Source organism: Oryctolagus cuniculus, chromosome 3 (genome assembly GCF_051225735.1).
Source record: "Oryctolagus cuniculus isolate XC-2025 breed Fujian yellow rabbit chromosome 3, ASM5122573v1, whole genome shotgun sequence".
Lineage (NCBI taxonomy): Eukaryota > Metazoa > Chordata > Mammalia > Lagomorpha > Leporidae > Oryctolagus > Oryctolagus cuniculus.
Genome location: NC_142869.1, coordinates 160071947 through 160098923, shown reverse-complemented (window position 1 = coordinate 160098923; position 26977 = coordinate 160071947).

The following is a 26977-nucleotide window of genomic DNA, read 5'->3' as shown; positions in this document are numbered from 1 at the left end:
GCTCATCTCAGCATTTAAAACCCCCCTCTTTTTGTTTCAGCTGAATTGAGTTCAACCCCCCCCCCATACAATAGTTTTGATGACTTTTGGAGTAGTCTTGAATAAAGTCTTGCCACTTATTTAATGGTTATTATTGTTTTAAGATTTATTTATTTGAAAAGCAGAGTGACCGCGAAACAAGGAGAGACAGAAATATGTCTTCCATCCACCAATTTATGCCTCAAATGCCTGTAACACCCAGGGCTGGGCCAGACTGAAGCCAGCAGTCAGGAAATCCATTCTGGTCTCCCACACAGATGGGAGGGGTCTATGTCCCTTCCACTGCTTTCCCAAGTGCAATAGCAGGAAGCTGGATTCGAAGTGAAGCAGCCGGGATTGTTGTTCTTTCAGGGTGAGCATTTCAACTGTAGTGTCTGAGAGAATGATGAGTCTCTGTTCTGGTGCATACATTTTGTCTCTTTCCTCAGCCCTTAGGTATTTCAGAAACAGGGGTTTGCTGATCTAGAGACAACATTAAGTGGAATACAGATTCCCTGGACAATGTATTGGTTATGAAATAAAAGTCACAGCACAAGAAGCCTCCCAAAGAGTAGAGGCCGTTATAGAGTAGCTAGAGTGGCTCACACTGACACTGCATTATGGCAGCAATGACACTCCCAAAAAGTCCATCTGGGAAACTTTTAGGGTTGGATCTTTTAAGCTTCTGCCTTGTAACTCCCCGGCTTTTATAAGGCCTTCTGGCTTAGTGAGATCTGATAGAACAGTTCTGAGGTCATACCTTTAAATCAGTTGCACAGTGCAGGCCTATCCTAGTGGCAAAGCCACAATAGGGATGAAGATCCATTTTTCAACCGATCTGATATTCATGCTCTAGAAAATCCTATTTAGATTGTTCTTTGATGATCCCACTTGTCAGACTCTTCCCCTCATTTTGGTTCAGGTAGATCAACTCTGAATGTAAGGAGAGTGTTTGATATTGTTGATACACAATTTGAAGAAATTCTAAAATATCCAATGAAATGGATCTAAGCCTGAATTCTTTACATGATCCAAACACAAAGACTGAAAACTAGTGGAAATGTCCAGTTCAAAGAACAGGAGAGAGTAAGGCCATTAAGTTAAGGACAACAGTGTTGAAACTTAAAAATCCAGACATGAAATAGATTGAAAACACAAGGGTTGAAGTACAAAGGCAGACAGAGGAGAAATATCACAGGTCATCAGCTATATTGGAGAGGAAAGATTTTAGTGTACTTCTGGGACAAATAAAACCACTATTTGTTAAATTCCTGATGTTAATTATAACAGCCTCTGTAATTAGAAAAAGAGGTAGAAGACAAAGATATTAGCTGCTAGTTATAATTCACTATGTCTGAAAATAAATCACATTACCCAAAAAAAAAAAAAAATGTCTAGACAGAGCTTGTAAACTCCAGTTAGGTGAAAAGCCATTCACAGCCACTAGTATACCTAATAATTCAAAGCTTTCTCATATAACTGTATTTTACGACACCCAAACACCATAGCAATTGAAAATGAAAAATTTTTGATAGCTTCTTCAAAGGTGTTCTATCAGCAAGTCTGCCTACTTTTACTTTTTTTTATAAATAATCAGCAGAGACCAAGTAATTGTGTGAATTTAGTTATCTACTACTAGAATCAACAACTTTAACCACATGCTTAGGGTTGAAAGCAATATTGGTCAGAGCTAAATTGACTCATTTTAACTGCAAATTTTTTTTTTTTTTTTTTTTTTTTTTTTACAGGCAGAGTGGACAGTGAGAGAGAGAGACAGAGAGAAAGGTCTTCCTTTGCCGTTGGTTCACCCTCCAATGGCTGCCGCGGCCGGCGCACCGCGCTGATCCAATGGCAGGAGCCAGGAGCCAGGTGCTTTTCCTGGTCTCCCATGGGGTGCAGGGCCCAAGCACTTGGGCCATCCTCCACTGCACTCCCTGGCCACAGCAGAGGGCTGGCCTGGAAGAGGGGCAACCGGGACAGAATCCGGCGCCCCGACCGGGACTAGAACCCGGTGTGCCAGCGCCGCTAGGCGGAGGATTAGCCTAGTGAGCCGCGGGGCCGGCTTAACTGCAATTTTTTTAATTGAGACATTTGAACAACTATGTTTGATTAAAAACAATCTTTGAAATAACCTAAATAGAAGTGTTTGAACTGTCATTTAGCTGTTCGATAAAACATTTCTTTTTTTCTCCAAAAGAAAACTCCTACTTTTCTGAAGATTTATTTATTTGAAATGCAGAGTTACACAGAGAGAGGGAAAGACAGAGAGAAAGAGATATTCCATCCACTGGTTCATTTCACAAATGGCTGCATCAGCTGGGACTGGACCAGAGTGAAGCCAGGAGCTTCTTCCAGGTCTCACAGAGTGCAGGTGCCCAAGGACTTGGGCCATCTTCCACTGCTTTCCCAGGAGCATTAACAGGGAGCTGGATTGGAAAAGAAGCAGCCAGGGCTTGGACCAGCACCTATATGGGATTCTGGTGCTGCACACACTCATTCATTTCTGGCCCTCTTTTCTTACATGAAGTATGGCATATCTTAAATTTAACTAAATTTGGCCTGAGCCTGCCTCCTTACCTTCTGTCCTCATGAAACAAACTGCCACATAATGTAGTACATAGACAAACTGAAAAGCTAACTTAAAAGTATATTGCCTTACAGATAGCTAAGTGTTGACCTATTTAAGCAACTGAACTTCAGCAATTACAGGCTACCAACTTATCAGACCATGACAGAATAAGGCAACGGTGGGGCTGCAGCCACTCAGACTGTTTCAGTATCTCGTTTCTGTTTTCTGTCTGTCAACATGGCCTGCCCATATTGCTGGGTACAACTCTCTGAACCTCTTCTGGTCTGGTTCTGAGTACTGCCTAATTCACCATTCTCAGATCAAATAAACTGTGTTAATTTTTAAAGGCTTATTATATTTACTTGTAAAGCAGAGTTGCAGAGAGAGAGAAAGATTTTCCATCCATTTGTTCACTCCCCAAATGACTCAACTGCCAGGGCTGGACCAGGCCAAAGGCAGGAACCATGAACTCCATCCAGGTCTCCCATAAGGGTGGCAGGGACCCAAACTTTCCCAAATGTATTAGCAGGAAGCTGGATCTGAAGTGGAGAAACAGACTTGATCTGGCGTCCATATGAGATACCATCATTAGAGGTGAAATGCCCAACCCATTATGCCGCAATGCCAGCCCCACACTGTGTTAAACTAAATCTGTCAAAAGCTTTTTTAAAGCACACACTACAGATACTCTTTTGTACTTTAATTTTTGTACTCAGGATGTGTCCTAGAAGTCAGTATCCCCCCATGTGTGTCCTCCACATTGTTTGCATAACAGGGCATTGGTGCAGCATTTAAGGACATAGTTTATTCAATTGCTGTCCTATGTTGGGCAGTTGCAAACAATACTGCAGGTAATAACCTGTACATATGTGTTTTATTAATGTTGAAAATATATATTGAGAGAAAGTTTCTAGAAGTGGAGTTACTCAGTCAAAAAGTTAGGTATGTGTGCAATTTTACTGGGCAGTGCCAAATTTTCTCCCTGGAAGGTTGTATCAGTTTGCATTCCCAGAAGCAATATCTGAGTCCTAGTTCTCCACAGCCTTGCCAAATGAAGATGTGAATGTGTTGTCATACTTTTTAAATTTTCACCTGATAGGTGATAATTCATATTCCAATATAATTTTAATTTGCACTTTTCAAATTAAAAATGAGGTTAAATATTTTCTTTTATGTTTAAAGACCATTTTTCTCTTTTCAGTAAAATATCTGCTCATGCAGCTTTTCAATTTTCTATTTGATTTATGATCCTTTCCTTTGAATTTTTAAGAGCTTTTAAAATAGTATAGATATTTGGCCTTTATCTGTGATTTACATTGAAATATTTTCCAGTTTAATCAGACATTTTTTAATTTGTTAACAGTATTAATGTCAAAAATAATTTTATGTGATAAATGTAGCAATTTATTTATTGCCTCTGCATTTTAAATATAGTTTAAAAAGCACTTCCCTGTACTTTATAAGGAGGAATTGGCACATTTTCTTCTATTACTTAAATTATTTCAATGTTTTTTGCTTTTAAATCACTAAATACATTTGGAATTAGTTCCTTTATGTAGTATAAGGCAAGTGTCCATTTTTTTCCAAATAGTTACTCAGTTTCTCAGCTGACTCCATTAAAAAGTCTATCTTTTTTTCAGTGATTTTACACGCCACTTTCACCCTAGCCTAAATTTCTGTATATGTTTGTGTCTATTTATAGATGTTTTTCTCTGCCTTATTCATCTTATCTGCTAGACTATTCTTAACAAGTAACACACTGATTTAATTGTATCACTTTGTGTTGAGTTTTTATGTCTAGTATTGCCAGTCCTCTCTCATGGTCTTATAATTTTCAGTGTTTTCCTAAAATGGCTATTCTTCAATTTTTATATGAACTTTAGAATCAATTTGTATAGCTCTATTTTAAAATGCTTGATGGTGTTTTTAATGCATTGCATTAAAGTTATAAATTAACTTAGAGAAAACTGACAATCCTATCCATGAAAAGAGGATTTTTTTTTTATTTGCCAAGTTTACTTCTGTTTTTAAAGACAAACTTCCTCATACATACAAAACTATTTATATGTACATTCATTTAACCAAAGACACCAAAAATACATAAAACATGTCCAATCCCAGCTCTTCCCAGATATGTCCTGAAACCCAGGGTCTAACAGAAATTCATGAATGCTCTTCAAAAAATTCCTTAAATTATATAAACAACTTTGTGTCTGTGTGTGTCCGACACTGAATTTTTATTTTTAATCTTGTTTTCTCTGAGAAATCATTATAGTTTTCCTCTGCATTCTCATCCAGATTCAATTTTAAGTGTGAGATTACCCAACAAGAGCAATCCTATGTTTACAAAGAAACACATACACAATATGATTTTATTTTCATTTTATGCTTCCAAGAATAATGAATGAAGCAGTGAATGATTCCTCTCCACCCAGAATTGGCCCAAGCAATATGACAGGAGGAGATGTAAAAATGATCCTTTTACTAGGGAAAAAAATACAAATTATTTCAGTCAAAAGAACTAAAACACTAAAATAAAATAGAGAACCATCAAAGTCACTTGCAATTTAATTCAACACGAAATTCAATAGGAAGAGAGCAGCAGATGTCAGAGTACTCGTCTGCATGGAGATGCTTTAAATGCAGACTTTTCATCTGGAAAAAGAGAAGATTCCAGATAAGGCAATGTGAGTTTAAAAGCATATAATTACATTAGTTCTTACTTTCAACATCCTGCATTAAGGATTTTCATTTCCCAATAGTAACAATGGAGTTGAAAGTACATAACACACAGTGAAGAAAATCTTTCCTTTTTATTCCTCCCTCCCTCCCTCCTTTGCTTCCTTTGTTTCTTTCTCTCTCTCTTCCCTCCCTCAGCTTCTTTCCCTCCCTTCTTCCTCTTCTCTCCCTCCTTCCCTCCTCTCTCCTTCCTCCACCCCATCTCCTTCCTTCTTTCTCCCCCTATCCTTCCTTCCTTCCTTCCTTCCTTCCTTCCTTCCTTCCTTCCTCCTTCCTTCCTTCCTTCCTTCCTTCCTTCCTTCCTTCCTTCCTTCCTTCCTTCCTTCCCTCTTTCTTTCTCTCTTGTTTTTTTTTTTTAAACAAAGTAACTATTTTCCTTGATTATTCCAAAGGCAATGACAGCTTTGAGTCAGTCAGATCCCTATGGATTTGACCTTGGATTCTAAGTCTTTCTTCCCAGACCTAGGTTGTCTTCGGCTTTCCTTTTTCTTTCCCACTTGTCCTTTTTCACTTTTGTCCTCTCCAGGCTTATGCTTGTGCCCTTCATAGGTATTAAGAACATTGTTTATCCCCATTTAAAGCTCTAGCTTTAGCAGTCTGACCATCTAAATTAGTGCTTCTTAATCTTGTGCGTATACTAGAATTGCTTAGAGCACTTTTTCAGATACCAATACCTGGGCTCTACCTCCAAGGTTCAGTTTAGTTGATCTGAGTGGGAACCAGACATGACTATATGTATACTTCAAGCTTTCCCCAGTGAACCTTAGATGCAGCCAGGACTGAATGATCACAGTGATCCAGAGTTTCCATCCATCTACAAACTAGTTCTGCACAAAGACCTGCCAGCTCACTCACTGTAGGTTATGCAAGTGCTGTCAGCCTGTGTCTTTCACCAGCTGGATTCAGAATCACTTTGGCGCTTGTACTCTATAGTTTTGTTTGACAGTCATAAAATTCTAGACATTGCTTTGCTCCATTTGTCACTCTGAAGAAAAGTCATCTACAGCCCAGGAAGGGAGAAGATCTCACCCAAGATCACACATTTCCAAGATGAAGTGCCAAGACTGCACTGTGGGATGGCCTTTATTTTCCAGAAAACTCTGAACACATGTTCATTTGTTGGCTCGCTTTCCCCAAATCTGTATTTTCCCTTCTTCTTTCTGGGTGGCATATTTCCTACTCTGTAACAGCAAGATTATTCATTTCTGTTTGTTGGAATTTTGGTATCAAGAGCTTTGAGGTACCGACGTCTCATCAATCCACATCAAATTCCTCACAAGGTCAATGTGCCAGTTAAGATGCCACCTGGGACATCTACCTCCATATCAGAATACTAGAGTTTGAATCCCAGTTCCACTTCCAATCCAGCTTCCTGCTAGTACGCTGTTTGAGCAGCAGCAGGTGCTGAACTAGGTACTTGAATTCCTGACAGCTATGAGGGAGGCTCAGATTGAGTTTTGGGCTCCAGGATTTGGCCTGGCCTAGTCCTGGGGAGTGAACCAGCAAAAGTAACATATCCCTCAGTCTCCCTCCTGCTCTCTCTTCTCCCTGTGTCTTTGCCTCTAATTAAAAAAAAAAAATTAAAAATTCCCCATCATAAGTTTTGTTCCTTTCGTTAAAGTCATCCTTAAAGTCTACCTTTCTTTGTAAAGAGAGAATACAGCCATTAAGTAAAGTCTTAGTAGACCAGAGGAGCATCTGAAAAAGTATATAAAATACAAAATATCATATTATTTTGAATTCATTATCTGTGTAAGGAAACTGGTGAAACTTTTCTCAACATTAAAAACACTACAAAAGTATTCTGTGAGCGCCATCTCCTGGAGAGATTGTGACAACTTGTGAGCACATGTGCTCACTGCAAAAGGAGTGTTTGGCTTTTATCCTTTGTTTTACTTATTACTTCATTTATTTATATTTTTTACATAATAGAGTTACAGTGGTGTCCAAAATATCCGAACAATAGAACACACTGAATTTGTAAATATGAGACTCAGACAAACTACACTAAAAAGGGAGGCATGGGACAGGGAGTAGAAATGAAATACTGATAATTCAGGTTCTCACAGAGCAGTGAAGGAACTAAACAGTGAAGGAGGGATTTAGGAAGGGTTAAATGATGAGTTTCTTTTATTGAATGATAAGTTCTAGTTGCCTGTAAGACACTCATGAGGCACTTCCCTACGTAGCTGGATACATAAGCCATAAAAGAGATAGCATAGATTAAGACTTGGAGACAGTCAGCCTGTTGTCACTGAAGCACTTGACTGCTCAGGCTTGCCCAAAAAGACAGTGGAGGGAGAAAAAATCTGGCCTGATGCAGAAACTTAAGAAATGTTGCTATTTAAGGCATGGCCAATGTCTTTGTTTGTGCTACTATAATGATATACCTGAGACTGGGTAATTTACAAAGAACAGAAATTAACTTCTCACAATTATGGAGGCTGCAAGTCCAAGACCGAGGTGTTACCAGACTCTGTGTCTGATGAAGACCCTACCTCTGTTTCCAGGATGGCACCTTGGGCTGCATTCTCAAGAGGGGATGAATATAGTGTCTCTACATGGGAAAAGGCAAAAGTGCAAAGCAGGGTTTAACATAGATTCCTCGAGCCCTTATCACTTCCCCAGAAGCTCCGTGCCTTAATACCAACACAACAGGGACAAAGTTTCAACAGATGAGCTATGGGAAACACTAAGACCCTGGCAGTCAGTAAAAGGTGGGCAGTGTGATGAGTGTGGCCTTTGGGCCAAATCACCTGTAGTAAATCTCAGCCCCTCTACTTACTGGAGCTAACATTTAAGTTACTCTTAAAAAAAAAAAAAAAAAGGATTTTTAAAGCTGGTTTCACACATGGCCTCATTCTGTTAAATTTTTGCTTGGTTGCTAAATTTCTAATCAACAATTCCTAGACACACACAAACTGCTTTACCCAGACACGTAACACTTTACTATTTGATCTGGAAATGTCTAGATCAGAAGTGGTTCAAAAGAACTGTGTCTTCTCATTATTCCTTCTGTTCCCAAGGGCGGATGTCCCCTGAGCTAGCTGGCTTCACGTGTTGCTCCATTTCCCTTTCAGGCTGCAAAACCCTGGGTCAGGAAAGGACCAGTGGCCTCAGCAGTGCGGCCTCATCCATGCTTTCCAGCAGTATTTGGTCACCTTCTTCTTAGCTGTAATACAACGTCTTGAGCTTCAAAAGGAGCATACAAGAAATTGTCATGATTTTCTGGCAACATCTTCTTTTCCTACAATATTGTAGAAGGTTTTCCTTTTTGCTCTTTTTAAATATCTTTTGAGTTATAACTGCCGCTTGTTTCCACAAAACTCCCATTTCAGTTTTTTTCCATTGTGAACCAAATGAACTTTTTCACTGAAACTGTCACATAGTCTCATTAAATTTCAGGTCACTTGCAATTTCTTTTTTTCTTAATTCCACAGAGAGAAGAAAACTGAACTCTTAAGAACTCTGAGCTGCTTTCAACCATACTCCCTTAAGTAGTTCTCAATTTCAGCTGAAATTCTCAAATATCATTTACGATCAGGAGGGTACCTGCAAAAAATACCTTCTGTGGGTTCTGGGCATTGTGCTCAGTGGTTCTACACCTCGTTATAATCAAGCTCATTGTAAAATTTCTAACCAGATTTAGATGATGAGATACAAATTTCCTTGGAGCTGACATTGTAGCATAGCAGGTTAAATCACCCTCTACAGCACCAGATCCCATATGGGTATCAGTTCAAGTCCCAGGTGCTCCACTTCCCATCCAACTCCCTGTTAATGTGCCTGGGGAAGCAAAATCAGATGGGCCAACTACTTCGGCCACTACACCCATGTCGTAAGAGACCCAGAAGAAGCTCCTGCCTCCTGGTTTCAGATCAGCCCCGCTCTGGCCATTGTGGCCATTTGATGAGTGAACCATCAGATGAAAGATCTATCTCTCTCTTTCTCTCTGTCTCCCCCTCTCTCTGTAACTCTGCCTTTAAAATAAAAATAAATCTTAAGAAAATACAAATTCCCTTAAGCCAATGGAATTTTCTAATCCTTAGAATATTTTTGTCTGTTAGAAAATATATCATCTCTTTCCATCAGTACCAGCAGCATAGCCAGCTGCTGGTGTTTCTTGCAGTCTAGGAAACTACAGCATTTTCCTCTGGCATCTTCCATACGCTCACTTCATGTAGATTTCCATGTCTTTCAGATCTCTTTTGATGCAATTCCACACTTACAAGATGCATTTCATCTCTAAGGTAATGTGTGCTCTGAATTTTCTTGTTCTGGGGTAATCTGTAATGTGGAATCATATCAAATGAGGAATCAAAGGATTGCATCTGAATTCTTAATATGAATCATGTTTATTTAATAAAACCAAACAGACAGGAATAAAAAGCAATTTAAAAACTGTAAGATAGAAAAAGAAGATTGTATTAAAATTATCTAGTATAATTTTCATATTGTGCCACTTATTTTCTATCAATGCTTTTGATGATAGCAAGAGTTACGTCATATTTCTTAAAAATATATAAAACTATACAGAATATGAATGAGTTACCAGGCCTTTTTTAAAAAGAAAATAGAAGTCACAAAATTTTAATCATTACTAGTGATTTGGTTATGCATTTTATAATTATCAAACATGTAGATTTTAAAGTTTTATAATTTGCTTCTCAAAATAATTATAAATTATTTTTAAGGTCCTGGGAACACATCTCTTAAATGAAGAGGTAGAGATACAAGTAAAATGAACATAGCCGTTCTAGTCAACTTGGAAATGCAAAATCAGCAGTTGAAGTAAATTTGGTCACATCTTCAGCTCTATATAGGGACTTGAGAGATGTTCTCATTAAATGGACAACATTAGTGTAAAGATTGGCTAATTTTAGAATCATAGAATGTTACTGCTACAACAGATGGTTTAAATAGTTGGACTCCATTATTTTATAACTGAAGAAATAGAGGCCTTACCCAAATAGCACATGATCCAAGATAACACAGCTGATTCTCAGAGCCCTGATCAACCTGTAATTCCTGCCTCCCAGATAAGTTTTCTTCCTACTGTGCTAGTACACCACCATCTGCCAGTTTCCAGCAGCTAGAGCTCCTCTGATGCAGGCGCCAGCCCCTTCCTATAACTGTGACTGAGAAAACACAGTCTTGTTTATCTCCTTCCTTTCACCACCCTCCCAGGGCCTCACCACCCAAACCCTTCTCTGCAATAATCCTCCCTTGTCCTTCCTCATAGCTCACCAGTCCTCCACCTGATCCTCTCCTAGTCCAAAGAGACAGCTCACAGCTCACCACTCTGGTCCATTAACCCAGCCAACCCACTCAGGAGAGAACCTATTTTCCCATGTGCATGTATTTTGACCATAGCCTTCCTAGAGCAATCTCCAGCCTGTTATCATTGAATGCAACCAGCATGAGGGATGATTTGAATTTTAAAAAAATCTACAAGATCCTTTTAATTTTATCATTTAGTCTGAAAACACCTGAATTAATTTCAATGGTCAAAATGTATATTATCATAAGTTTGATCTTGTTACTGACTTTACTAAATAGAAAAATATCTTTTGAAAAAGTGGTATTTATTTTAACCAAAGCATATTAATATCTAGGCATAACTGAGAAAATTGATACAGCTTTCTAATTGTTGCCTGGAATTAGATCACTACCTATGTCTTAAAATCAAGCAGCACTAAAGCTAAAAATTATTTACCTTCAGTGCAATCTACTGAGAATTTCAGAACCAGAATTTCAAACCAGATACATATGGAGGGCTGCCCCAATATGCTTGAATGGCAGACATTTGTCCTGTGGGAGAGCAGGTACCATCTTTGTGAGGATGACATACAGGGGGTCTGCCTTACTATTTCCTTGTTCTGTAAACATGAACATACACAAAATGAGGTCTTCAATAAATAGGTGCAAAGCTCTATTCATATTTAAACCACTGAAGGTTTTAGCTTTCATACTAAATGAAACTAAAAAGACATACTGTCTCTTTAACGTGTTCATTTTGCAAAGAATCAAAGAATGTTTTATTGAGGATGTTAGGATAAAATGCACCTGGAAAAAAAAAAGGATAGAACAGCAAAGTCATCCAATAATGGAGAAACAGAGGAAGGACAAATGTCAACAGACATTGTAAAGTTTCTTTTGGCATCTGTACAATAAGTCATTGTCCCAGGCAGGCAACCATATGCTTATTATGTGGCAGAACCATTCTCTGGGCACAAATCCAGGGCTCAAGCCTACCTTTCTCTAATTTGGATTAATAATTCATTGTATTATCTGAACAGGTATCATAATATACCCAGTCAGCTGAACCATAAAGAGCAGCTCATTCCAAGTCGCATGCACAGTGTTCAGTGATAACAAGTCCCATTTTACTCTGCCGTGGTAATACCCATTCACCCAGTGAGACTGTTAACGAAGCATCCACCAAAGGTGACTCAGTCATTAAGTGCTGTGAGGGAGAAAGGGAAGGAGGAGCAGAGAGGGGCAGACAGGAAAGGAAGTCAGTGTATGTTGATGCCTGCCATGTACCAAGCAGCCTGCTGGAAATACACAATCTTCACCACAATCCTGTGGGGCAGAGGATAACACTTCCAGTGAAGAGATGAGGAGATCAGGACTTAGGAGAAGGGAGTCAATTACTCATCAATCGAGTTAGAAAGACTAAAAATTCTTGATGGAAATGGTCAGCTGAGTGGTCAAAGAAACACACCTGACAAAAATGAGAAAGTAGAAAATACAGGGAGACTTTTAAAAGTTCATGAATGCGTGGACGTTTGGTGCAGAGATTAAGACCCAGCATCCCCCATATCAGAGTGCACACTTGGGAGGCAGCAGCTTATGGCTCAAGTAGTTAGGTGCCTGCCGCCCATGTAGGAAACCAGGACAGAGTTACTGACTTCTAGCTTTGACCCAGCTGGGCCCAGCCATTGCCAGCATTTGGCAAGAGAACCAGTGGATGAGATCTGGTGTTTTCTTTCTTTCCCTCAAATAAATAAAATAATTTTTAAAAATGTTTTAAAGGCTCATTGCAAATGAATTGACAGTATTATTTTAGTGCAGAGAAAGCTTGAATGCATGCAGTTTTTCTATAATATACATTTTCCCTGAAATTTAAATATATAGATATTTATGAGCAGATATTTGATATGTGGCACGCAGTGAATACACAAGCACTGAGAAAATTTCAAATAATACTAACCTTTTAGCATTAGAAATAACTAGTAAAATAGTCAAAGAGATGTGGCTTGACATGCTTCAAAGCTTCTCAACTTTTTAAATAATGTGTTGTTCTATATTTAAACAGTGACCTAATTCCTGAAGCTGAGAAATACCAGATGAGTGTGAAACTTTAAAGTACTTGAGTTTTAAAGGAAGAGCTCCAGGTTGGCCAGAGTAAAAGGTTAAAGATAACATCGTTCTTCTTTGTGAGGAGGAAGGAAGGAAGCAGAGAAGACAGCTTCTTCCTCTGTGAGAAGAAATCTGTGAAGCTGGCTAATAAATTGCATCTGCAGCACCAGGCATCTTTTGCTCCTTAACTGTGCAAGTAATTAAAATCCAGGCATGCAGATGTATCAGCAATGCCCACTTAAGGTCACCAATACTAATGAGGGGATTTTACTCCTGCCAAACCTTTCTTTGCTGCTTGAAATATATTTTCCTCAGTTAAAAAATAATTTTAAAAATTCTAAAATTATAGATATGATTTTTTGAAACCTGGCTTCCCTGAAGTTCTTAAATGAGGCTCGGTAGCCATGCAAACACAAGTTCTTTGTATCCTGACTTCTTATTGAAAAGGTTTTAACTTTCAGTATCAAGAATTTTCATTTGTTTATCCTGGTAGGGAAATGGTCAAATGAACAGTGAAGAATCTTTTGCCAAAATGACATTTCCTTCCATTGACTGTGAAAATGCCAGTGAGAATGATTAGAATACTTCAAATCTCTGGTCTCCAGTTTTCACAACTGTCATTGGAGGAGGCTAGACTGTATAAGGAAGAGGGTTTTTTTTTTTTGTTTTTTGTTTTTTTTCAAGTGTGACATCTATAGATTTCTATAGATCAAAAATTATAAGAACTGCAAAATATCTTTTGGCTTAGCAAGTAGGCAGTCAGTCATAACTTTGTAGTGAGCAATTTCTATGAAGCAATCTGGGATGGGTGGCTCAGGTCAGGTAACAAAGGGGAAAACTGAGTTGAAAAGCATTAAGAAATGAATAGGGCATGAGCAAATGCAGACAGGAATTATATACTTTTTAAAGATTTATTTATTTCAAAGAGTTACATAGAGAGAGAAGGAGAGGCAGAGAGAGAGAGAGAGGTCTTCCATCCTCTGGTTCCATCCATCTGGTTCACTCCCCAGATGGCCGCAATGGCCGGAGCTGCGCTGATCCAAAGCCAGGAGCCAGGAGCTTCCTCTGGGTCTCCCACACGGGTGCCAGAAGCCAGGAGCTTCTTCTGGGTCTCCCACGCAGGTGCAGGTGCCCAAGGACTATGGGCCATCTTCCACTGCTTTCCCAGGCCATAGCAGAGAGCTGGCTGGGAAGTGGAGCAGCCAGGACATGAACCGGCACCCATATTATGGGATGCCAGCACTGTAGGTGGCACTTTACCTGCTACACCACAGTGCCGGCCCCAGGAATTATGTACTTATCTTTCTTTTTTTTTTTTTTTTTTTTTTTTTTTTTTTTTTTTGACAGGCAGAGTTAGACAGTGAGAGAGAGAGACAGAAAAAAAGGTCTTCATTCCATTGGTTTACCCCCCAAATGGCTGCTTCGGCCGGCGGCTGCACCGATCCAAAGCCAGGAGCCAGGTCTTTCCTCCTGGTCTCCCATGCGGGTGCAGGGCCTAAGCACTTGGGCCATCCTCCACTGCCTTCCCAGGCCACAGCAGAGAGCTGGACTGGAAGAGGAGCAACCGGGACAGAACTGGTGCCCCAACCAGGACTAGAATCTGAAGTGCCGGCGCCGCAGGCAGAGGATTAGCCTAGTGAGTCGCGGCACCAGCTATACACTTATCTTTCAATTTCTTGTCCCTAAGAGGAAGTAGAGAATGAAGATGTATAGAAGAGAACATCAGTTTGGCAGGAAAGTAGAGACAGGTTGGTTGCTTGCACTTATTCATGGAAGAAACATAATTGCTTTTGAAGGTCAATGGGAGCTTCCAGAGAGACACAACTGAAAAAACGTTTCTAACAAGGTTTCTGAAGAGACACAAGTGAATGGGTTTCAAAGCATAGATGTGAGGATTTCATCTTGGAAAGAAAGAAGTGGGTGGTAAAGTAGTTTAGGAGGGGGCCAGCATTGTAGCACAGTAGGTTAAGCAGCTTTTGATGCCAGCATCTCATATAGGCAACAATTCATGCCCCCACTTCTAAACCAGCTCCCTGCTAAGGTACCTGGGAAAGCGGCAGAAGATGATCCAAGTGCTTGGTCCCCTGCCACCTCTGTGGAACACCCAGATAAAGCTTCTCACTCCTGGCTTCAGCCTACACAGAGCCCTGGCTATTGTAGCCATTTGGGGAGTGAAGCAGCAGATGGAAGATCTCTCCCTCTGTCTCTTTCTGTAACTCTGCATTTAAAATAAATAAATAAAAATCTCTTTCTAACAAAAAAGGTGATATTGTTAAAAGTTTACCAATAGAAATCCCGTGGAAATTGCACAATAAGAATCTCAACCAGAAAACAAAATAAAAACTGTCACAAAACAGGCTCTCCTCTGATATCTGTGGCACATGGCAAGGGAACATAATAGAGATTAACATACCTTATGACCAAATATTTACAAGTGATAAGATACCAAATTGTTAAATAAAATACTTTGTGTTCCTGCTTGAAAAACTTTGATAATTTTTAATGTAAACCTATGATTTATTATGACTAGAAGTTGGCAACATAGTGCATAGAAATGAATTTAATTATTTTCTGTATATATCTAAGCATTCTGCAGATAGGCTATAGATATTTGAATGACTAATAAAGACATATATTTGTTCCACAACACTTATTCCTGCTTTCAACAAAATTACTCATTATGTGACTATAGTCACAGAGTGCACTTATTTTCTGTTTTTAGCAGTAATGCTGACTTAGATAGCCATTCTTCAGTAACTATAATTCTTAAACAATTTATTTGTATATTTTAATTTGAAGAAATTTTCTTCTTTTGTGGCAGTCAATAACTCAAAAATGAAGCAATAATTTTATATTAGTGAGATTCATGTGAAAGCTATCATTCCAGAGAAAGTATAACAAAATATATTGATCTTATAATATCAATCCAAAATAACTTATTTAAATTTTCATCACCTCTTAATATCTAATATTTCTCAGTTATGGAAAAGAAACAGTGTCATATGTATCAACAATTGACACTTATGCACAATAATGAGTAATGTGAATTGTTTAATATTATAAAACAATCTCTTCCCACAATATACAATGCGCAGAAATACTGTTGTACCTGAGCGAGTGCAAACAAAGGAGCTCCACACATTAATAAAATCTGATGGTCCTTTATTGCCGGCGGTGGAGAGTGGGCTCATGCTCTAAAGAACTCTCGACCCTGACACCCAAAGCAACAGGGTTTATAAAGGTATAAAAAAAACACAAAATCGGGAGGGGAATTCATGGTTGCTAGGAACGGGGGGATACATGGTTACCAGGGTCAAGCTGACCTAAAACCTATGTGAAACTAGTATCAGTTATAATCTTGACAATACCAGTTACAATCTTAACAATTTCAATTATAATCTTGACATTCATGCTAGGGGGTTTCTATGCTCTGCCAAGTGTGATGTAGTGGACTGCTATTGTTCAACTCTTTTAGATCATAGTTTCAGACCAGAGTTTCACGGTGTGTGTGTGGGGGGGAACCTTCCCAGAATGGAGTCTCAAGTGCTCCAAAATGGAGTCCCTACTGTCAAGGTGTTACTTCAATACTACAATAATTTCTGAATACTGCTAGAATCACAGATTGAATCACTGAAGAGAATTAAGAAAATATACATCCTGCACTCTGGAACATCACAGTTTATTGTGTAAGAATCTAGTGTAGGGGCCGGTGCTGTGGCTCACTTGGTTAATCTTCGCTCCTGGCGCCAGCATCCCATGGGGCACTGGTTCTAGTCCCTGCTGCTCCTCTTCCAAGCCAGCTCTCTGCTGTGGCCCGGGAAAGCAGTGGAGGATGGCCCAAGTGCTTGGGCCCCTGCATCCACATGGGAGACTGGGAGGAAGCACCTGGATCCTGGCTTCAGATTGGTGCAGCGTGCCAGCCATAGCAGCCCTCTGGGGGTGAACCAATGGAAGGAAGACCTTTATCTCTGTCTCTCTCCCTCATTGTCTGTAACTCTACCTCTCAAATATTTAAAAAAAAAAAAGAATCTAGTGCAGTCAGACTGGCTAAGAGAAAACATTTGATTAGTAGGTTAGTTTGTCTTTTCTTTTACCCAAGATGTCCTACTTTCCCAAACTGGTCCTGCACCCTGAAGCAGTGCCCTTCTCTGACATCAGAGACACAGTCTATCTTGGAGCCAACTGCATTATATTTCAAGGACATAGGACAGGAGACATGGAGAAGCGTTTCCTTTAGTACTTAATCATGTTGGTCATAAGTGTGGATGTTCAGAGTTTGGGGCCTTATGCCTATGTGGAGTACTGGCTTCCAAATAACAGGGGTGCGCCCTTGTGTTCCTCAACAAACTGATCTCTGTGTGTGAGTTTGTGATGTGGTGCCCAAGTGCTTCAAGGGGCTAAGGCAAAACTACTGAGTCTGCAAGTCACCCTGCATTTAAGGGTTAGGAAATCTGGAAAAACACAACTTTTTTTTTTTTTTTCCAATGAGCCACATTATCTCAGTGATGCTTCTCAGTATTTTTATTGCTTCTTTCTATAAATTTACTTTCTTTTATTTAAATATAGGTTTTCTGTTACCCTACAAAATTTTGACTAGCTTGTTGCATTGATATCCAGTGGCTCAGACCCTGATCTACTGAATCTTTCAACTTAAGCTCCTCTCATCATTGTACCAGGATTGATATCAGCACCTTTTTACTCTAAATTCTCATGAAAAAAAAAAAATGTGATTGGCCCAGTATGGTTCAGATATTCATCTATGTTTCAAGTGAGCTAAGGAAAACAAAATACCTGGTGTAAAATCAATGCACACATTAATTTTTTTAAGATTTGTTTACTTAAAAGGTGAAGTTACAGAGAGGGAGAGATATAAAGAGCTTCCACCCATTGTTTCACTCCACAAGCAGTCACAACAGCCAGAGTTGGGCCAAACTGAAATCAGGATCCAGGAGCCAAGAACTTCTGGGTCTCCAGCCTGGGTGGCAGGGGCCCAAGCAAGTGGGCTATCCTCTACTGCCTTCCCAGGTGCATTAGCAGGGAGATGGATCAGAAGTGGAGCAGCCAGATCACAAATGGATGTCCATATGGGATGCTGGTGTCTCAGCCAGCATCTTTAGCTGCTATGCCACAATGCCAACCCCTACATTAACATTTTTAAAGGGAGCATAATGATCTGTTGGTCACTAGACTCCTCTGGGTAACCAAGAAAAATACTCTTCCAAGGTTAAATATTTTATTTTGTGCTTTATTCTTCAGTAGGCAAATTTTTAATATCAAGAAAATAAGAATATAAACTACATTTTTAAAATTAACTACTGAAAATATCAGATGTTAAGGCTATAATTTTGCTGTTCTGATTTTTGAATTTCCAGTGTAATATACTAAATAAATGAAGGAATGAATGAATGATGAATTCCTTCTACATTCCATCAGATATGTTAGATAAAATCACACAGACTGAAACCTATGACTGCTAACCCTAACTAGCTGTGTGCCTCCAGTAAGTCATTAATTCTAGTCTTTTGCCTGGAAAAGGTCATTCTCTTTCCCTGTCTTGCTATTTATTATCCTGTACCAATAACTATTATTTCATTGTAGAACACATTAATTTTCAACTGCAGGCTTCTTATAGGCCTTCCTTGACTTATTAGAGGCTTTCCTGGATACTTTTACTCTTATATCTTAGTCATTTCCTTTGTAACTATCCAAATCTATAATTACCTTATTTTTCTAGATTTTATTTTTGTCCTCTACACTACAATGAGAGCTCTGTATCTCAACATCCAGTTATTATGTCAGCATTTAGATACTATTTTGGCACATAATAAGTCTTAATTATTAGTTAGAAAATTTATGAATTAATTATGAAATAAGAAGGCTGAATAGGTCCTTGGAGGTCATAATAATAAAACTAAGGTTGCAAGACGTTAACAATGGCATACTCCCCATGTAGGATCTCTGTCCTTAATGTGTTGTACTACACAAATTAACGGTAAAACTAGTGCTCAAACAGTACTTTATACTTTGTGTATCTGTGTGGGTGCAAACTGTTGAAATCTTTACTTAGTATATACTAAGTTGATTTTCTGTATATAAAGATAATTGAAAATGAATCTTGGTGAAGAATGGGATGGGAGAGGGAGTGGAAGATGGGATGGTTGCGGGTGAGAGGGAGGTTATGGGGGGAAAGGCCACTATAATCCAAAAGTTGCACTTTCTAAATTTATATTTATTAAATAAAAGTTAAAAAAATAATGAAATTGTAATTTCTATTTACAATGTAATTGTTGGGACAAAATTGATAACAATAGATATTGAAAAAATAGACCTGTGGATAAGAAGTTAAAATATAATATTATATGATTCCTAGGTAGTGATTTCATAAATTAAGAATGTTAAGTAGACAATATCATGTAATTTACACTTAGTGATATGTGTATTTGAAATGTTTCTGGACTCTATTTATTATTTTATCATATAATAAACATTAATTCATGAGTACAAGGTCAATACAAGGCCACAGAATGAAAATGGAAAACACTGATCTTTCAGCTACTTTTCTCCAAGAAAAATGTGGATAATTTCATTGATAAGGCTAAATCAACTATTTTCAAATTGTTAGAAAATTGCTTAATTGTAGCAATTACCAGGTCAAAGGAGTGGCAAGCTTTTATAGCTTACATTTAATGTTGCTCTACTGAAAGAGGTGATCCAATTTGCATTAATATCAGAGATAAAGTTATAAATAACTACCAGGAGATTTATTCAAACAAAAAGCTAAATTCCTAGTTGATATTGTCTTCACTTCTTTGCTATAGATTTCTTTTAATAGCTATCTTTAAAATTACAATGTTCCCAATATTCTCTGTTAAGGTAAGTGTTTTTTTAATATTCATTTTATTTCTTTGAAAGACAGAGTGATAAAGAAAGAGAGAAAGAGGGAGAATTTTCCATCCACATGTTTATTCCTCAATGGCAACACAGCAGTCAGGGCTGGGGAGCTGGGCCAGGCCAAACCCAGGAGCCAAGAACTCCGTCTGGTCTCCTATATGAGTGGCAGTGGCCCAATCACTTGGACCATCTCCTGCTGCTTTCCCAGGCACATTGCAGGGAGCTAGATCAGAAATGGAGCAACCAACATGTGAACCAATGCTCATATGGGATGCCAGTTTCTTAGGCGGTGGCTTAACCCAACTGTGCCACAATGCCAATCACTAAGGTAAATTTTAAAAACTTATTTAAATCCTATTTGTTATATTGTTAGCCAATGACTATTGAAAAATTGTCAGATCTTTCTTTGAATCTCATAACTTTGTTGTACTTAGTATATTTAGGTTCTATTTGTTGAACTGAAGGGAGAATAATTGTGAAAATAATTACATATAAAACAATATTTTATGGAGCCAGCGCTGTGGTGCAGCAGGTTAACGCCCTGGCCGGATCTCATTTGAGCGCCGGTCTGAGACCCAGCTGCTCCACTTCCAATCCAGCTCTCTGCTATGGCCTGGAAAGCAGTAGAAGATGGCCCAAGACCTGGGGACCCTGCACCCATGTGGGAGACCCAGAAGAAGCTCCTGGCTCCTGGCTTCAGATTGGCACAGCGCTGGCCATTGCGGCCATCTGGGGAGTGAACCATTGGATGGAAGACTTCTCTCTCTCTCTGCCTCTTCTCTCTCTGTGTAACTCTGACTTTCAAATAAAATAATCTCATTTTTATATATTGAATATGGATGAGAACAATGAAATGAGATGACTTTAAAAATGTTTATAAGCAAATAGCCTAGCCTTCTTACATTTTGGTATAAAGCTGTGAACTTCATAACTTTGTAAAGCAAGATATAAAGCAAAAATGAGAGGGAAATAAAGTACTTTTACTAATAAAAAAAAATCTTTAAAAAAAAACAATATTTTTTCTGGAACACTACGAAGTTAAGTACTTCAGTTGAAGCTTAAGTATGCTATTTTTAAAAAGATTCATTTATTTATTTCAAAGGCAGAGTTAAAGAGAGGCAGAGGCAGAGAGAGAGCGAGAGAGAGAGAGAGAGAGATATCTTCCATTTGCTGGTTCACTCCCTAGATGACTACAATGGCCGGAGCTGCACCAATCCAAAGCCAGGAGCCAGGTGCTTCCTCTGGCTCAACCACATGGGTGCAGTGGCCCAAGAATTTGGGCCATTTTCAGCTCCTTTCTCAGATGTATCAGCTTGGAGCTGGATTGAGGTAGAGCAGCCAGGACTTGAACCGGAGTCCATATGGGATGACAGCTCTGCAGGAGGTGGCTTTACCCACTACACCACAGCACCAGCCCAATGTGTTATTTTTGAAAAGTCAGTAAAACAAACTCCTACAAACTATGGTTAAATATCATGTACACTGAAAAACACAATGAATTCTGTATTTTTTTACCTTGCAACCAGTTGTCTGGACATGGTATCCAACGTACATCCAGTTCTTTCATTTGGTTGCCTTATTAAAATTTAAACATCATATAAGCATGAAAAGTAAACACTTTTTGTCTCAATAACAAACTAATTGAATATTTAATAGAAAAAAATTATAGTCATACTTCAAAGAAACTCTGGGAATACTAAAAAAAGTTTCAAAACACACTATTCACAAGGTATGGGAAAGTAAAGAATTTAGCAATATCTATCAAAGATACTAGTACACATTCTCTTTTCCTCACTATAATGAGAGCATCTGCTACTTAGGGAGAAGGCAAAGTTATTTTGGTTCACAGTTTGGAGATTTACAGTCCAAGATCAGGTGGACCCCTTGGTGTGGCATCTGATGAAGGCCGTGGAACACAGGCAGAGAAAGGGTCACATGGTCATCCAGGAATCAGAGAGAATAGGGAGCATGCTTGTCCCTGTCTATGCAGTCTCTCCTTAAAAAGCCATCAGGATCCCATTCTGGGGAGCCCCATCCCAATTATCTAACCCAATCTCATCATTTCCCAAAGGTCCTACTTTCAAATACCACAAATGGATTATTTCCACTCTTAATCCTTTAACTATTTTAAATTTTAATTTAATATTTAAATTTAAATTTTTAATTTAAATTTTAATTTAATCTATTAACCATTGGGGATCGAGTCTTTAACATATGGGCTTTAGAAAACACCCAAGCTAATATCCAAACTATAGCAGTAATAATCTAGATTGCACTAATTTCCCCATAGTTCCCTTACTGGGTTCATTGACTTGCCATCATTAATATCAATGTATAAAGATAAATAGCTAGGAATAAAAAGGAGGAAGAAAGAGAGCCTACAAAAGACATAGAAGAAAGAAGAGAAAGAGGATGAGGAGGAGAAAGGACAGGGTTTGAAGGATGAGAAGTAGAAAGGGAGGAGCAAACAGAACAGAAGGAGTGGAAGAGAGGCCTGCACCGCGGCTCAATAGGCTAATCCTCTGCCTTGCGGCGCCGGCACACGGGGTTCTAGTCCCGGTCAGGGCTCCGGATTCTGTCCCGGTTGCCCCTCTTCCAGGCCAGTTCTCTGCTGTGGCCAGGGAGTGCAGTGGAGGATGGCCCAAGTGCTTGGGCCCTGCACCCCATGGGAAACCAGGAGAAGTACCTGGCTCCTGCCATCGGATCAGCGCGGTGCGCTGGCCGCAGCGCGTTCTGTCTCTCTCTCACTGTCCACTCTGCCTGTCAAAAATAAATAAATAAATAAATAAATAAATAAATAAATAAATAAAAAGAAGGAGTGGAAGAGAAAGAAGTAGTAAAAATAACTTTTTGAAAAGACAGAAATCCCTTTTGATTCTTCTAGCCAGAATTCAGACTTAACAATACTTTCCACACTGATTCCACTTATTTCATTAACGTCCCAACAGCTCTCCTCTTTTCATCTGAAACTTCTGTATTTCTTCCTTTTAAAGTTTCATAATAGGGTAAAGCATTTATCCTAGTGGGTAAGACTCCTGCATCCCACATTAGAATATGGGTTTTATTTCTGCCTCTGGTTCCCAACTCCAGCTTCCTGCTACTGCTGACTTGCAGTGGTGAGGGGTCAAGTAATTGAGTTTCTGTCACCCATATGGGAGACCTATATTGTTTCCAGCTCCTGCAAATTGGCAAGTGAGAACTTGCACAGTGAACCAGCAGATAGGAGTACTCCCTCTTTCTTTCTGTTACTCAAATATATTTTCTTTAATTTCACAATGTATTCAGGACACAGGTATTTATGCTTTATGGACTTATCCTGAAATCTGAGAAATAGTCAATCAGAAAATAAACTCGGAAACATGTGCTACCCTGTCTCATTTCATCTACCCAATACAAAACCATGCTTGACCTAAGAGTTCAAATTAGACAAGATATAAGACAACAGTTATTTCTTTGAGTTTTGTGGGTTGTTTGGTTTCTGTTTAATATTAGCGTCATACTGCATTAAGATTATTGGACTGGGGCCGGCGCCGTGGCTCACTAGGCTAATCCTCCGCCTAGCGGCGCCGGCACACCGGGTTCTAGTCCCGGTCGGGGCGCCGGATTCTGTCCCGGTTGCCCCTCTTCCAGGCCAGCCCTCTGCTGTGGCCAGGGAGTGCAGTGGAGGATGGCCCAAGTGCTTGGGCCCTGTACCCCATGGGAGACCAGGAAAAGCACCTGGATCCTGGCTCCTGCCATCGGATCAGCGCGGTGCGCCGGCCGCAGCGCACCGGCCGCGGCGGCCATTGGAGGGTGAACCAACGGCAAAGGAAGACCTTTCTCTCTGTCTCTCTCTCTCACTGTCCACTCTGCCTGTCAAAAAAAAAAAAAGATTATTGGACTGGGGCTGATAGTTTTTGATGACCACATCCCATATCAGAGTGCTGGTTCAAGTCTAGGCTTTTCCATTTCCAATTCAGCTTCCTGTTAATGCACCTGGAAAATCAGGGGGTGATGGGACCGATACTTAGAACATTGACACCACGTAAGAGACCAGGGTGAATTTCTGGGCTCTTGGCTTTAACCTGGCCCAGCTGTTGCTGCCATCTAGGGAGTGAAACAGTAGGTGGAAGGGAGATTCTCTCTCTCCTCGCACCCCCCATCTCTCATTCTGCTTTCAAATAAATCAACAAATATTTTTTAAAAAGAGTTTCAGACTAGGTGTCAATTCCAGTTTTGACATTAACATCTATTGAGAATTGTGAAGCATGAAACATCCTGCCAGGCTCTGGGAACATACAAAGAATAAAATAGTCCCTTCTCTAGGAGATGGAGCAATTTGTGTATAACTAATGGAAACAGAATGTGCTAAATAGCATACTGGCAGCATCACAAGCTATAGACAGCTGAGAAGGGACAGCAACATTCTGCTGGATTTTGGGAGCTGTTGGTAAAGCAGAGAAGCTTTGCGAAGGATGAGGAACTTGATATACAGATTTCTTTTGCCAGATGAGGAAGGAGTGAAGGATGTCTCAGGCAGTTATGCAACAGAAGATGCACGAAATCCCCAGCATACTAGCTGTAGCTATACTCTTTCTTCTCCACTCAAGAAATCATAATTAAATGAAAGCAACTGAGATGGAGGTTATTATTAGCAACAATGGTCTCTGCTCAAATAAATAATCTACAAAGTAGTATTTAATTGATTTGAAAGACATGAGTTACAACTTTCTTATTTGAAAACATTTCTATCAACCAGTCTCTAAGATTGCTCAACTTCTAGCAAATGAAGATTCAGATGAGAGAAGTATGTATTGTGTATCATTACACATCTTTCCCACCCCAACTCCCTCTTATCTTTTCTTAAAAAAAAAAGATTTATTTATTTACTTGAGAGGTAGAGATATAGACAGAGAGAGGGAGAGACAGAGAGGTCTTCCATCAGCTGGTTCATTCCCCAGATGGCCACAACAGCTGGAGCTGGGCTAATCTGAACCCAGGAGCTTCTTCTAGGTCTCCCACATGGATGAAGGGCCCAAGCACTTGAGCCATCTTCTACTGCTTTCCCAGGGCATCAGCAGGGAGCCAAGTCGGAAATGGAGCAACCAGGACTTGAATTGACACCCATATGGATGCTTACCCTATTACACCACAGCGATGGCCCATTCTCTCTTTTCTTATAATGTGTCTTGTAGATGCAAGACAAATGACAGCAAGAATATCATTCAGGCAAGACAAGGAGTTTGTAATGCCTACTTTGAGAACTAACACTGGAAACAAGTGATAAGAGCTTTAGTGAGTCAATGAATTACCACAGTGAATTACCACAGTGAATTACCACAATCTCTATATCAGAGATTGAAGTCTGGTGTTTATGTTACAATATAGATTGCCAAGGCCTGACACATCTGAAGGAAGGAAAGATGTTCCATCTAAGGTATAGGTGGTGTTCATTAGGTATAAGCTTCTGGCCTGTTAGATCTCTTGTTACAATCTCAATAGCAATAAAGCCAAAAAGTAATTCTAGTACAAGGCACTTGGCTTCATTGGAGGGAAATGAATCCCTAGTCAGGGATTCCAACCTGAGCCAACACACTGAAGGGAGGGAGTGTAAACTCCTTAAAGCATATTTTCATGGCAACAAAATGACTCAGAGATTTTACCAACAACTCAATGATTCATTCATAATTTTTGTAGGAAAAGAAGTTTGTCAACGAGAATATATTTTACTTAGACTATAGAATCCTGACAGCAGTTAGTCCCAGCTGGAGTTATTTCAGCTTTGTCTTGTTCTTTTCCATGGTATCAAACATGAAGATTTTTAAAAACCCAATTAGAATAATATATTTATTATGGGGGAGTGGGATGGATGGTAGAGTAATGCCTTTAATAGCTTGGCCAGCATGGCCTCCACATACTACAGCTGTTCTCCATTTCAACCTCAACAATTTCCCAGGAAATGTACTTGGATTTGACACTGAAATGGTGCTTTTGGGATCCTATTATACAGAATGCCTGACACATTACATCAAATAAGCAGCAGCTGAAAACAGGTATATAAAACTGGGGCTAAGGTAACAAAAAATATCATGTGTTTTCTTTATTAGCAATCTATTTCTAAGAACATGTGTAGCTTAGATCTGTCTCAATATTTATTTGTTGTTTATGCTTTAAGTTTTTGCTTTTAATTTGCTATTCATAGATAAAGCAGAAAATGTTTTATACACACACACGTGCATTAAATCAAGAGTCACTGGGGGAGGTATTTTGGTGCAGTGCGTTAAGCTACTACTTGGGATGCCCATATCCCATATCAGAATGCTGGTTCAAGTCCTAAAGTACTCTACTTCTGACAACGTCCTGCTAATGCACCTAGGAAAGCAGCAGATGATGGCTCAAGAACTTGGGTCCCTGCCAAACCTGTGGGAGACCCACATGGGATCCTGGAATCCTGTCTTTGCCCTGACCCAGCTCTTAAATATTGCAGCCATTCAGGGAGTGAACCAGTGGATGCAAAATCTCTCTCTCTCTCTCTCTCTCTCTCTCTTTCGCCATTCTGTCACTCTGCCTTTCAAATAAATATGTTTTAAAAAACTCAAGAGTCACTAACTTCACTATTATGGAATCAGTAATTGCTAAGGGCATAGATTTAGTGCATAGGGATGTAACAATTGTCTAGAGAATTTAGAGGTCTTTCCCAAATAATTCCAATCTAGGGCCCTGTTCCAAAGAATTTGGGATACTGGCAAGATGTTACTGTAATTTTATATTAAATATGAAAGTCTCTTCAAATTTTTGGCACATCTACAAAATAAAATAAGACCAGATGTAAATGATGCTCTTTCTGAATCTGAGAAGGCTTCCTTTCTGACGTCCCAATCAAGGATGCCATAAATTAAAGGATCACATGAGGCACAGGAGGTTAAACTGTAATTTTTCTAGCTCTATGGTGGGAAAAAATATGTTGCACTATAACAGCTTGAGGATATTTTGCCTCTTTTTCAAAAAGACTAAAATTTAGGAATTATTAACAAAGCTAAATTCATTATGTCTCTGGGTTCCAAGCCAAAAGATAATTTATAGCTGATAATTTTCAAAGGTAATTCTCATATGATCTGACTTCTGAATCATATTTGAATAATCTTATTTTTAGGTAAGTATAATGAGCATCAACTTCACTAATAATTTCTATATTTTCTGATATGAATCCATATCAGAATCAGAAGTATTACTTCCTTTTTGTACTAAAGCATGTTCCTAAATTACTTCCCCTGTTTCTAGTATAAAAGTATAATAATAATATTTAATAAACATCTAAATGTTCATCTGAAACTAACAGGAAAACCATAATTAATCATCTCCATTATACTTTCATCTGACTCTTTATGGATCAATGATGGCTATGAAACATTCACA